The sequence below is a fragment of the Tachysurus vachellii genome, chromosome 1, assembly GCF_030014155.1.
Source record: "Tachysurus vachellii isolate PV-2020 chromosome 1, HZAU_Pvac_v1, whole genome shotgun sequence".
Classification (NCBI taxonomy): Eukaryota; Metazoa; Chordata; class Actinopteri; order Siluriformes; family Bagridae; genus Tachysurus; species Tachysurus vachellii.
In genome coordinates, this window is record NC_083460.1 from 14,340,658 (window position 1) to 14,354,851 (window position 14,194).

The window sequence follows — 14,194 nt, forward strand, 5'->3', positions numbered from 1 at the left end:
TGGCTGAATTTCAATAATTAGCATGTTTTATTGAGTTTTATAGATTATAAGAAGCCATTATATAAACATAAGTTAAAATCCAGTATTTGAACGGATAATATTGTTTGCGATGAACAGTGCTTGAGCAGTGTTTGTTTAATCAAAATAGCGCTATATCTGATTAAAGCTGTCTGATGTGTTATTTAACAATATTTAACCCTGAAATTCATGTTTAGGCTTGAAAAGACACCCACTATTATTGGGCAATTTTACACATATTAACATAACATATAATTAAGACTAGCATCTCTGACACTTTTTGCACTCTGGCAATTTTTTTTGCCACTGTCACTGCAAATATCTGAGGCTGATTTATAAGCTGACAGCAAAATAATGTGGGCAGAAGACATATTTTCGGATTATGAAACATTTAAAATTTATGTGAGTGTCACTGCTAGGATTTTTTGCACAGCCTGAATATACTTGCAACATAATTGACTATTATTAAACGCTTGTATATCATAGTCTAAAGAAAATTTCTTTAAAAAGATCTCTTGCCATAATGTAGCTGAATTGCAGTTGACAGCCTAAAAAATTTTCTAGCTGCAGTTTTTGAGACTTTAAAGCAAGTGCTTAGGTTTAGGGATGAAAACCTGAGGTGTGAATTAAATACACAAAGATTGCTAAGCAAAAACGTTCTTCATGTAAATGCCACCAAATATGGAATATGGTCCAAAGTGCATACTAGATACTGATTATGGGTGGAGCTCAGTAGGAGTATTATGCAATGAGTTCCGCTATAACAACGCTTATAACAACGCAATGTTAATTGTTGTTAAAAAATAATTTGATAGTGCTGTCTATTGGCTTATCCATGTCTATTGATGTCTATAGTCCAGGTGCTCGCATATGTCAGGTGCTTTCTCTGTGGCTCCTGCTGCAGAACCTGAATCCCTGCAGGATGTGACTCAAGTGCCAGCAGGGAGACAGGGCTAGGTAAACAAGGTCGGCGTACAGCGATGCGGCTAATGAGAGGTGATGTATTGTGCACTTCCGCACCGAAAACTGCTTTCCACACTTGTCTGGAAAATCAGTTTGAATAATGCGAGGCTTCGGAAATGTGTTAAAGCTACACTAATGCAGTGCAAATGCGTGTCACTTTGGATCAAGAAACACTAGGCTGGGATTTGTTCTTGGACGGTCTTAGCATGACTAGCATGGCGGGTGCAGTAAACGTTTTGGAACCCGAGAGCTAGCTCTACCGCTAGCTATGAAGCCCAGAATTGGATCCATTAATAAGGTCACTCCAAATCTAAAAACAAATTGAAAATATATCTAAGGTGCTAGATTCCCCCAGGTACCACCTACAGTCTCAAGCCTCAAGTTTTTTATTCCACACAAGCACGTCAGTGCTAAACTGTCCCCTCATGAAGCCAATTAAAGGCCAATTTTTTCAGCATGTTGAACTGAAATTGGTTCATAACAGTGTCGAATGGCACAATCTCTCCTCGACAACTTCAATTCTGTTCCCATTTAGCTGGTAAATGCAAGCACTATAGCGCCGCATTACTGATGTTCCTGATAACGGCTAGTCAGAAGAACATACAAGCTCCTCTTAATGTTTTTTTCCCACAGCAAAATAAAGGTGTGTTAGCATTAGTAAAATCTTACTGTATATGTAGGCAATGTTAGCTGGATTAGTTATGTAGAACTGAATTTCAAGAGAACTGAATGATTCCCATGAATGATTTCTCCTGAATCATTCCTCATTAATAATACCCATTAATGATTCCTCATGAATGATTCCTATAGAATAATTCCCCTTGAATGATTCCTCCTGATATACTATTTTCTCACCCAGTAAAGATTATTTAACTATTATGACCAATTTATTTATTTGCAGTTGTTTACTCAAATTTCTTTTTTTTTGTACAGACACTCTTCAACACCCCAAAATTCCAACACTCATCTACTACATCCTATTACTATAACTAAATGTACAACTATTTTTGCAAAGTCATTTCATTTGTATTTAATGTTCTGAAGGCTTTTCAAGATTGTATAGTATCTGATGCACAAAACATCATCTTAATACACATTCAGGCATTTTTTTTTTCATTAAAATGCCTCTGTTGCTGTGGCAGACTGCCAATGAGATTATTAATTTCCATTTTGCCCATGATGTTCCTCCACTCTCTGTTCTGAAAATCTGAAAACCTCACTTTCAGTTTGACTCTCAAAGTGTGTATCTGGTGTGTGTATGTGTGTGCGTGTGTGTTAGAGAGAGAGAGTGGGAGAGTGTGTGTGTTTGTGTGTATGCATGTGTGTGTGTGTGCGTGTTAGAGAGAGAGTGTGTGTTTGTGTGTATGCATGTGTGTGTGTGTGTGTGTGTGTGTGTGTTTGTGTGTGGAGGGAGGGCATACTTGAAAACTTGTGTACAAATGGCAGATACAGCTCAAGATTTTGAAAGCACTTAGAAGTAACTGCAGGAGGCCTAAAGGAATGGCAATAAAAAAAAAAAAAACAGAGGAAGTGTTTAAGCCTGTGAGCACCTTATTAAAGTGTTATAAAGACTGGGGACTGAGTAATGATTTATGTAAGGAATAAAACACTGTGTTTTTCTTTTTCTCTTCTAAAATTAAACAATGCAGCTTGTCATGTTATGGAGAAAAACTAACTTACAAAACACTGGAGTTTTCTGTATATGTTAAATAAATGTCTCCTTATAGAAAACAAAAGTATTAACAAGGATAAATGTCTTGGTTAAATGACATAGTCTTATCATTTCTTATCATTCGTACTGAATATTTCTTCTTGAATCACTAAATGATTCCTCCTAAATGATTCCTCATGTTTGATTCACCCGGAATGGTTCCTGGTAAACGATTCCTGCCGAGTGATTCCACCTAAATGATTCACGCTGAATGATTCCTCCTGAATGATTTTCACTGAATGATTCCGCCTGAATAATTCCACCTTAATGATTCCTTCCGAATGATTCTTTCTGAACGATTTCCCCTAATTGATTTCTCCTGAATGACTCTTTGAGAATGATTCACTGAATCTGTTATGCACACGGAACAGAAGCAGACCCAAACGCAGGATAGCTAAAATAAACAGGGTTTAATAACAGAAACCATGACGCAGACTAGAAACAGGACATAACCACAGTAGATGCCGAGGCAACGCGGCACAGTTAAATACAAAAGGACAATGACACAATAAGGATCAGGTGTGACGACAGGGAGGAATGCCAGAGTCCAGGCAGAGTCCTTACAGAATCTCTGTAAAGGACAGATTTTTACATTTCTGAATAATATGCTGATGTGCTGATTAACCTTTTACAATGTATAAATGTATAGAAAAAACACACATCTTGTTGAGTTCCATTAATACCGTCTTTAATAAAGGTTTTAACTTTTTCATTTGCTTTTTCATTGGTTCTTCATATTACAGTGTTTTAGAAGTGCATCGAAATGTATTCATGTATGATTGTTCCTTGATTGATCAGAAAATTACTGGGTTGTTCTCGTAGAGATGCTTCTCTTTGGACACGATAGACATTGTTTTGCCTCTGCACACTTCTATGCGAGAAAATACAGAATACTGTAATTATCTAACACCAAATAATGCATCACTACTTACAAGGTGAGGTCAATAAACCAATTTCTCTGACATTTCTACACACTATGCTATTACTAATTGCTAGGTCCATTAGTAAACATAATAAGTGGATGGATAAGATATGAAACTGGAATTGCAATTTACAACAAAATAAATTGGATTGTTTTTTTCTGAGCATTGGAAATAAACACATTTCTTTCCATGGATAATGTTGGTCTTTGGTAGATATGAAAGAACCTTGAATTAACGATTCTGCAGGAAGTGTGGAGGTTCTTTGAGCTCTGTTCCTGCGGCGTTTCATTTGAACCCTAATCTAACATGCTTCAAGCAGCTGACATCCAGTTTACCAGGAACATCATAGGCATCATGTTCATGTTATAAACTCGTCTGATCTATTTTAAACCAATTTCTTTATCCTTCCATTGAATATTGTCACTATTGTCCTCCATTTCTCTTTGCCACGCTACTACCACTGGATAACGACGATGGTGATGGCGATGGTGAGGAACATATTTGCATGTCTACTCTAAGATAAAACTCACATCAGTAAGGCAGTTAGATCCTTGCTTGTTTGTCCAACAAATTTGGGATTTTATGTCATGTTATCAAAGCATTCAATATTTAAATCTAGGGAATGTTGCCGGATCTTTAATTAGATCTCAGCACCTAATTAAATTATTTTTGCAGCAGCTACAAATTGATGATTAAGAAGCATATGTGCTCATTCAGTTACAGTACTTTTAGAAAAAAATACATGATATACATTTCCTTTGATCAGCCTGTGAGATTCTGGAAATACCTGACATAAACATAAACATACACACACATATGCACACACAGTCGAATAAATATGCTGATTGGCAGAGTTCACAATCCAAGAGCCAACTGTCTACCATATTAGTTTATCTGTTGCTATAGAAACTGTAACATATTAGAACAAATCAACACCTTGTCGCTGTGATGTAACGCTGGTTAATCGTTTCCAATACTCATTATTTCCCTAAATAGTCTTGTGTCTTGCAGATGAAATGTATTTCATATTTTACAGGAAACACCAAGATTTAATCATAAATCTTAAATTATACTAAGAATGATTCCTACATGATTTGTCCTAAATGGTTCCCTTGCATGATTCACCATGAATAGTTCCTCCTAAATGATTCCCTTGTATGGCTGTTTCAGCATGATTCCCTTATACTGTATGATTCACGCTGAAGAGTTTCTCCTTAATAACTCCCCTTGTATGATTTACCCTGAACGGATCCCCCTGCAAGATGCTTCCTGAATGATTCATCCTCTAGGATTCCTCTTGAATGATTCCTCTTGAATGATTCCTTTTGAATGATTCCTTTTGAATGATTCCATGATTCCTCCAGAATGATTTGCCCAAATGTTTCCTTCTGAATGATTCCTCCTGAACAATGAACTAAAATGATTCACTATAAATGATTCAGCAATTCAGTGCTCATTCAGTTACAGTACTTAATGATATGCAGTTAATTTAAACAGTGTGTCAGATTCTGGAAATGTTTAATATAGACACGCACACACACACACACACACACACACACACACACACACACACACACACACACACACACACACACAACATCCCTGTGGAAATAAAATCAGTGGCACTCCTGCAAAAGGTGCAGTTACTCCAGGAACCGTACAAATTATAATTCCATCCAAATAGGGCATTAGAGTCCATTGTGTTTGTTTTTTATGAAGTATGACCTCTGGCAACCCAAAATCAAAGTAACCCATAGAAAATGATCACTTCTTTTTTTTTTAAATCTGCCTAAGCCTACTTCCAGAGAAGATCTGAGGTTCAAGTTCTTACCAGTTTCTGCCTTTTAGCAACTGTACATCTTTCAAAGTCCAGTCATAAACAGCACCAAGGGACACAATGCAGTTTATTGTGGAACAGGCCACGGCCTGGGGAGAGTTTTTAACCAGAAGCTCAGAGATGACCTACTCTGAACCCCTGAAGCCATGTGAGCAGCAGTATTTATCGACCTGTTCTCATCAAATGACTCACACACACACACATACACACACACACACACACACACACACATACACACATTTTAACTACCAGGAAGTCTTCTAACACAAGTAGAAAGGACATAACATAGAGTAAATATTATTTCTCTATCTTTATACAGAGTTGATGTCCAATATCGGTTTTATCTGAAGGGAAGATTGCCTCATTAAACACACTAATATGACTCAAAGTGCCATATGGTGTGGAGCTAATGTTGCAGAACGATGTGGCCTGCGTCAGATTGGGTTAGTTTTGCAGTATTTCACTTCAAACTGGCACCAGGTGCCAGGCACCTCGCAGAAAACTGGCTAGAGGATGCAGTGAGGATGCAATGAGGGCCTCAACGTCGCTATTTCTTTATGATGGTAATCCAGTTCGTTTGGGTTTGGGGAGAGATTAGCATTCAGGCACACAAACACAACCACTGTGAGAAGTCAGCATGAGTCCAGTAACAACCAATAGCTTGGTGACTGGCAGCACCTGGTATTTGCTGGGGTGCAGCTTGACAGGCAGCACAATGGACAGAGAAACCTGACGACGTATTTTAAAGTCAATATTCATTCACGCTCAGCTGTAATGAAAGGGTCGCGCTGCTTTGGTGACACGGTGCAATCAAAGTGACTTTCTGGGAGGCTGGTGCTTAATGGGCCGCACGGGATGCTAGGCACAAAAGTAGAGTTTCCGTTCATCCAGCTGAAGTGACTTTTCCTTTGGAAGGGAAGAATAGCATCATGGAATTGTCAAATTTATTGGTGGTGGCCGCTTTTCACTCAGCTTAATTATTTAACGTAGCTAGTCTTAGTTACAATTTTTATTTGCAAACATAAAAAGCGAAAAATAATGGAAATGTATTTTTGGGAAAAACGTTTCACCAAATATGGCCGACCTAACTTCCTTAGATTAAGAAATATGTTAAGAAAATTGCTTATAAATTCATAGCAATCTTAAAAATATATATAGGTTTTATGTAACGTTAACACCTGTGGATTTAGACCAAATGTCAGAGCCGTTCCATGAGATCAGAGTTGTAAATTACAAACAGCGTTTAAATGTCAGGGATTTTTTTTTACCCTTCAGCAGAACAGACAAAACTCCTTTGAGTATAAAACGTTAAAACGAAGACCAAGACACTTTGATTAGATGTTAGGAAGATGCAGCATTCTTGATAAGTCTAGCTAACATTCGTAATCCATCTGTTAATGCTAGTGGGTCATTTTGGATCGATTATTATTTGCCGTGTTTAGTGATTGTAGCATTGTGGTAATCACTTGTGGGCGTGGCCTGTCTAGCATTTTAGAAATTCTAGTAGTTTTATATAGATTCTGATGCGGACTACTTAAACACAAATGAAACTTTTTAATGTATGTGCTACATGCTCAGCTATCTTAGCTGGGAGATTATGCTTCTAATACTAATACTTATTTGTAGTTCTAATCCATTAGCTCCATTTATGACCTACAGATCTTGGAACCTAACGTTAGAAACTTTGCTAAATAGAGAACTCTTTGGAAATCCTTCCTGTGTTGCGCTTTGCAGTTTCACAAACAGAGTATTGTCATCTCGGAGCCCCGAGGGTGATTGAACTGCAGGGATTTGTAAATTCCTGAAGGAGGCCTATGTCAGGCTGGCTAATCCATCACCGAGCAGCAGATCTGTGCCCTAATCAGAATGAATGATGATGCTGTGATCAAGGGTGCAGGTCAATCTCTATTCCAGACTTCATTTGCATGAAGCGGTGCAGCCTCCTCGGAGGGCACATACCTCGAAGCCTACTGGACCAGTTTACCAATCGTCTTCTGTCCTTGAGACAACGTGAAGAAAGGTACAAAAGTCTGCAGTGCTTTTGTCCAGATGTTGCAGGCCCAAGATTTCTGCAAGTCATTCAAGCCTTTTTTTAACTACACGTTGGAAAAAATGACACTTTGCTGATATGACAAGACATTTTTAAAGCCTTACGTCAAAAGCTCACGGATAACGACGTCCTTTTGATGCAACAAGGCAGCATTTGGCAGGAAACAGGCCTGAGGAAGATGGAGTACCAGAGCTGAGAGAGCACTTAGGACTGTGCTGTGACTAACGGCGCTCTGCGTGCTCTCTAGATCACACCCAGGAACGTTTCCAGCAAAGTTCGGCTCATTCTTTTTCCTGGCTTTTGTCCTCCCGTGGAGAGGGCAGGGAATTGATGAGATTCTTTGTGTACACACTAACAGATGAAACAGCATCAACCAGCCACTGATATGTCCTCCAAAATCCAGGAAAAAGGAAGACCTTACCATTTGAAATCCAGAACCTTTTCAGGAAGTGGATGATTTCTGGAAGTAAATGAGAAGAAGTTCACAGTTCCTGGAAGACTTCTTGTTTTGCTTTGGCATTGCAGGATCTGTGACCTTTAGAGAAAATAACAGAAGTGCCTCAAGCTGAGCAACAGATCCATCATTACAACACCACGTTAATTTATCTTTTTAAACCCGCTGCAGGACACCAGAATAACGAATAAACATTGCGGAAACATTTCATGCTGTGCTGCCGCTGATATGAAAAGTTTTAGAAATTCTTAATTAGCAAAAAAGTCAGTTTTTTATTTCTTTAAATGATGAAAGTCAGTTGCTTTATGAAGTTTCTTTTACTACTGGCTTTTGTATTTTATTTTATATTTTCTAAACTGCTTCAAACTGTAACTCTACAGTTACTAATCCTACCCATCTCTGGATAACTAACTAGCCTAGCTTGCTTTATAGATTTTACTTCGTGTTATCAATAATGCAGAAATGAATGTGCGGTTCAACTCTGGGGTAGTGGAAGTCGTATGCCTTTAGCTTTTAGAATAATCTGTATAGAAATCTATACAAAAAACACCATCTCTGGAACAAATCACCTGTGAACACAGGGGAGCTCCACCTATCATCTATTTAAACATCTCGCTAACATGTTTACCACAGTGGCTTTACACCTCTAGACCAAATGTCAGCCTTGTCCCATGAGATCAGAGGTGTAAATTACACACAGTGTTTAAATGTCGGTTTTTTTTTTTCTAGGTTCAGTAGAACAGATGAAATCCTTTCAAGAATAAAATGCAAGTCCACTTTGACGTGTTCTGTGTGACCTGCTAAATCAAACGTTGCAGCATCATTGAAAAATCTTCACATGTTCACACTTGCAGGTTGTTCATCGATTATCAGTGCCACTTGTGGGCATGGCCTGTTCAGCATTTTAGTTTCCTCAAACCTTTGTAGCTAGCTTAATTGAAAGTAGGCTAGTCATGTTCTTATCTGCAGTTCTGATGAATGAGTTAGTAAGGGAGAATAAACAAATTTCATGTTCAAGAGACCCAAATTCCTGTAAAGATGGCTGAAAAGCCAAGGTGCTTTTTGAAGTATACGACTAAAACTGCAATTACTAATACTACTAATTTTACTACTGCTGCTACAAATATTACTGCTATTACTATTATGAATGCATATACTACTGCTATGACTAATACTGCTACTACTGCTATTAATAGATATACTTTGCTACTAATACTACTACTATAAACAATTGTACTACTTCTTCTACTATTACTACTACTACTAGTACTGTACTACTATAATCACTACTACAGTACTTCTACTAGTACTAGTATAACCACTACTACGTCTACTAGTACTACTATAACCACTTCTATTATTACTTTGACTATTACTACTACGACTATAACCATAACTACTACTATAAAGACTTCTGCTACTATAGGGCCGGATGCCCTTTCTGACGCAAACCTCCTATTATATTCGGGTTTGGGACCAGCACTGAGAGCTAGGTCTTTTGAGCTAACTAGCTCCCTTAGATTAGGAATCAAACCCTAGCCACGGCAACGAGAGCGCGGGATCCTGCCACTGGACCACCATGAGTCACATATTTAAAAAACCTATTACTACTATAACCACTTCTACTACTGCTACTACTAGTAGTAGCACTTCTATGGCTAATATTAATTAAATAAAACTATTTGCTACTTCTACTTCTATTACTACTGCTTATACTACTACTATTAATGTTACTACAACTACCACTACTGCTGCTACTGCTAATACTAATATTACTTTTAATACATACACTACCACTATTACTGCTAGTAATACTAATAATACTAGAGGTGTTCTAGGCTGGCATCATTACCCCTTATTTTTGATGTTGTTATTGGCTCAAACATTTCCTCGATCCAATCCTTTTTTATTCCCATAATCAACCAAAAAGTTCTAATAAAATTAGATTTATCACTTCATCTGACTTGTCTGCAGTCGCCTGACACTCGCTGCTGTGAGTGCAGGGTTAGCTTCATCGCGTTTTTGTCATTTTAGCAAAGTTTTCGACTTTCTGCCCGTCACCCCTGGCGTGCGCTTGTCCTCCAAGTTAAAGATAATTGAAAGAGTTTACTGCTGGAAAAATTCTCGCCGTAGCCGAGCAGGTTTCAGGGAACTCGTTCTCTGAGTGGCAATTTACAGCTGATTTGTGGACACAGTAAGCGCATCGTGGAGTGTGTATCTCTCCATATGGCTGGGGACCCTGCAGGCTGTCAGGCCGATTTTGCAGATTGAGACACTGATAACTCGACACGCGGTGTGTGATTGCTTGCGCTCTCTCTCTCTCTCGCATGTGCCGCCGTCCCCCGGCTCGTTCTCTGCTTGATTGTCTCGAGACCTTGTATTTTTCTTTTTCCTCTCCTCTCCAACACCTTATTTCAATCATAATGCTTATGACACAAGATGGAGAGGTCAGATGGGGGTAAAAAAGAGTTGCAGCAGGCTAGCAATCGCTTTTTTAATAAGTGGAAAAATATATGTTCTTTCTCTCCTTGGTGAAACATTACACACTGCTATTTCTGAGTCTCAAAGGACTTTTCAGGCTTTTTTGTTGCTGTGAGATGTTCAGTATTTCAAATGTCACATCTAGGGTCAGATTAGCATCTTCTGTGTGTGTGTGTGTGTGTGTGTGTGTGTGTGCGTGTGTGTGTGTGTATGCGATGGAGCCTTCATCTTCAAAGGACAGCATAGTTCTTTAAGGTCAGTTCAAAGCCAATAAGAAGCAAACACAGCGCTATGAAAACCTGAAGTTGACACTGAGGGCTTGCGTTATTAAACATACATAAGGAAGAGAACACCTTCGTTCGGAGCTGCTCCATTTCAGTCAGCTCACTGAGGCTTGTCCTGTTGTGTGCTAATGTTCCTGCATGAAAATGTAGATCCTGCCTGGTTTGAAGTCCAAAGCAAACAACCCCAAGCCATTGTTGAGATAAAAAAGGAATAAAACACTGTACACCTTTGACCATGTTACTCTTACTGTAGGCCAAATGACTCAGTTAAACTTTTTTTCAAGGTCATTATTTTAACCCTGTGAATAAACTTTAGATTACCGATCATTTACGTAGATGAGTATGCCTGCACTTTCCTTTCAATCAGCCGATCAGGATCACAGCAGCACAGTGCGTGAATCTAGGTGGCTCTTGACAGGCGTTATAGATCAAGCCTCACCTCTAGGTGGCCAAATCCACAGAGAGCGCTATAAAGACAGAATAAACTGAAACGAGATCAGAGATCAGAATTTTAGAAGAGATTCTAGAGACTTCGCTTCTTTCAGAATTTTAGTGGATGTGCTATCGGTCCAGCAAATATCTCCCTCTTCAAATATGAGTCTTCTCATGAGGTTCCTGTATAATTTCTCTCCTGTTTCACAGACATTTCCAGCATTTCAATAACCTCAACGAACACAAACACATTCTCTAGAGTTTACTTTTACAACATGCAGCAGATGTCCTTCTCCAGCGTGACTTATATTTCTTATTATCTCTTTTTTATAATACAACGTAGGTTAAGGGTTAAGGGCCTTGCTTAAGGGTCTAGCAGTGGTGGGATTTGAACAAACAAGCAAATTAAAACTGATCAGATGTCTGCATTGGCAAACACGTGTGTATGTGTTCCTAATAAAGTGACCAAGTTTATTTGTCTCGTGATGTCAAGATACGGAAGAAAAAAAAAGAAGGTCTGAATTTCCTGTAGGTTAAACCAGGTTTTATTAACTCTTTTTAATGAACTCCATGAGCGCTTTATTAACTCCAGATGACATCTGCACTGTCGTACAGTTAATAGTCGTGAATGAAACAACTTTTTTTTTGTTCTCCGTTTCATTACCCGCCTCCAGCGAGAGGAAAATAGAGTCTTATTGCACAAATTTAAATTTGCATAACTCTGGAGACTTAATGGTGATTCTCGCTCATGTTTCATTTAGGTATCATTTGTCACAGAAGCATATTCGGAGAAACCGTGTTAGAAGAAAAAAAAAGGACGGAGACGGGAGATCCAGGAGTACAGAGCTTGAAAAAAACTGCAGGTAATAATTAGAATGCTAATTCACAGCATTCAAAGTGAAAGACTGCTAACCTTTCTGCGTGTACCAGGAAGCGAGACGGTGACGAGCAGAGCGCAATTACAATGAAATTGCCTCCGTTTTATGTAAACGAGTTGTGATGCAGTCAAACTAAACATTACAATGACGATGGATTATCAGACACACTTTGTTTCCTGTCTGTGTTTTGAGAGAGTTCAGAGAGTGACGTCAAACTCTAGATTTGACCTCAAATTCTAGATTTGACCTTTGACCCGAGATACAAAGCAAGAATAAAAACACAGATCATCTTTGTTCAACGTCGATCCGTCCGTGTTTTTATAATCGTACTCTCCGTAGTCACCCAGATAAGAATGAGGGTCTCTTTTCAGTCTGGTTCCTCTCAAGGTTCTTCCTCATGTCGTCTCAGGGAGTTTTTCCTCACTGTCTTCCTTCACCTCTTTCTTGATCGCTACGGACAAACCTACTCATCTGCCAATCCACTGGGTTTGTTCGGAAAATACAGCAAAGTTTATCTTTGAGAGACTATATGGTGTAGGGATTACATTGGTGACCGATCATATTAGAGATATTCCAACATCTGTATGTTATGAATATAATAAATGTAATGTAAATGTAAACATCTCCAACAAATGGATCTTACCCAGATATTCAGTGAACCTTTAAAAAAAAAGGAAAGGACAAAAGTTCTTTATCTGGATTTATATCCGTTTAGATGACATAATGTGTTCATTCTGATTTTCCATTAGGAATACAGCGTTATAATCAGCAACATGTCGATTTCTCATGGGATGTTTTTACTCTCTCCAGTTTTTGGATCAAAGCCAAAAAAAAGAGATCTGAAATCCGATCTGCGGTCGCATTATTGCCTGAGGAACCTCGATTACTGAGATACGGTTTGGGATTTGAATGGACTGAGTGCTCACCTGTTACACTCCTGTTTTTATTGTCTAGGAAAAAAAGCACTCCCTTAATACACTACATAAACTGGTGAATAGATCTTGTCACTGTTGAAAACACACAAGAGAGAGTTTGTGTGTGAGTGTGTGTGTGTGTGTTAGGTCGGACTCATTCACCACCTTCTCATTTGCTTTAAAAACAGGCTCGGCTGCCGTAATTATCCCGTCCTGCTTTAATGAGTTTTCCACTGCCTTTTGGTGCAGTAATTGGTTTTTTTTTTCCTCGATGCAATCTTATTAAATGTGTGAAATCGTATATATTTAATTTCGAAAGGAGATCGATGGCTGTGTGAATACTGTTGGCTGTTTTAAGACCGAGGTGAGCCGTATATTTACACCCTGAGCAGTATCTCGTTAGTCTAATGAAACCTGTAAATCCAACCTAGAGGCTTTATATGGATTTCATATGAAGTGAATAACAGATCGGGATTCGTCGAGAGACTTTATCAGGTCTGTTCATTTTCTAAATGGATGTACGTTTCTCACAGAATGCATCGTCGTCATATTTTTCTCGAGTCGACTACAAACCGCTTGATGCTTCCATCAGGTTTTTTCACCCATGTCCCAGTTTGATGGTTGTGTCAGCGAAAATGAATTAACCGCTAAACCTGTAGAGAGAGCCGTAAAGCTTGGGACACTTAGCGGCGATGCTCGCTTTGCTCCACATAATAACGATAAATATTCCAGCATCGCTACACTGAGGCGTCCTGCTTAAGCACTTTAGCGTTAGGCTAAGATGCGTCAATAAACCTGCTTTAACCACCTAAATTAGGCCTTGATACGGTGTCTACAGTAAGTGTGTTAATCGCTTCTTTGATTAAATTCATGTTTCTTCAGATGTACAGAACGGATATTTCTCAAGAAACTGAAACTGTGTGAGTCGACTGTAAGGAAAAAACAAAACTAACCCTATGAGGATCCTGAGACATCTAGCGATGTACCAGCTCCAGTTGGTTTCCACTTCATGAAGATTTCGGACATTCAATAAGATGAAACCACGTGGTCCATGAGGCCAACAACCTCCTAATCACTACACAACTGTCGGACTTTATCTGACTGTAGAAAGGACATTATTCATAATAACACTTTATTTACTGATTATAATAGTTTATAATCACACCCTCCAGTGTCACCCAAATGACGATGAGGTTCACTTTTGAGTCTGGTTCCTCTCAAGGTTTCTTCCTCTTCCATCTAAGGGAGC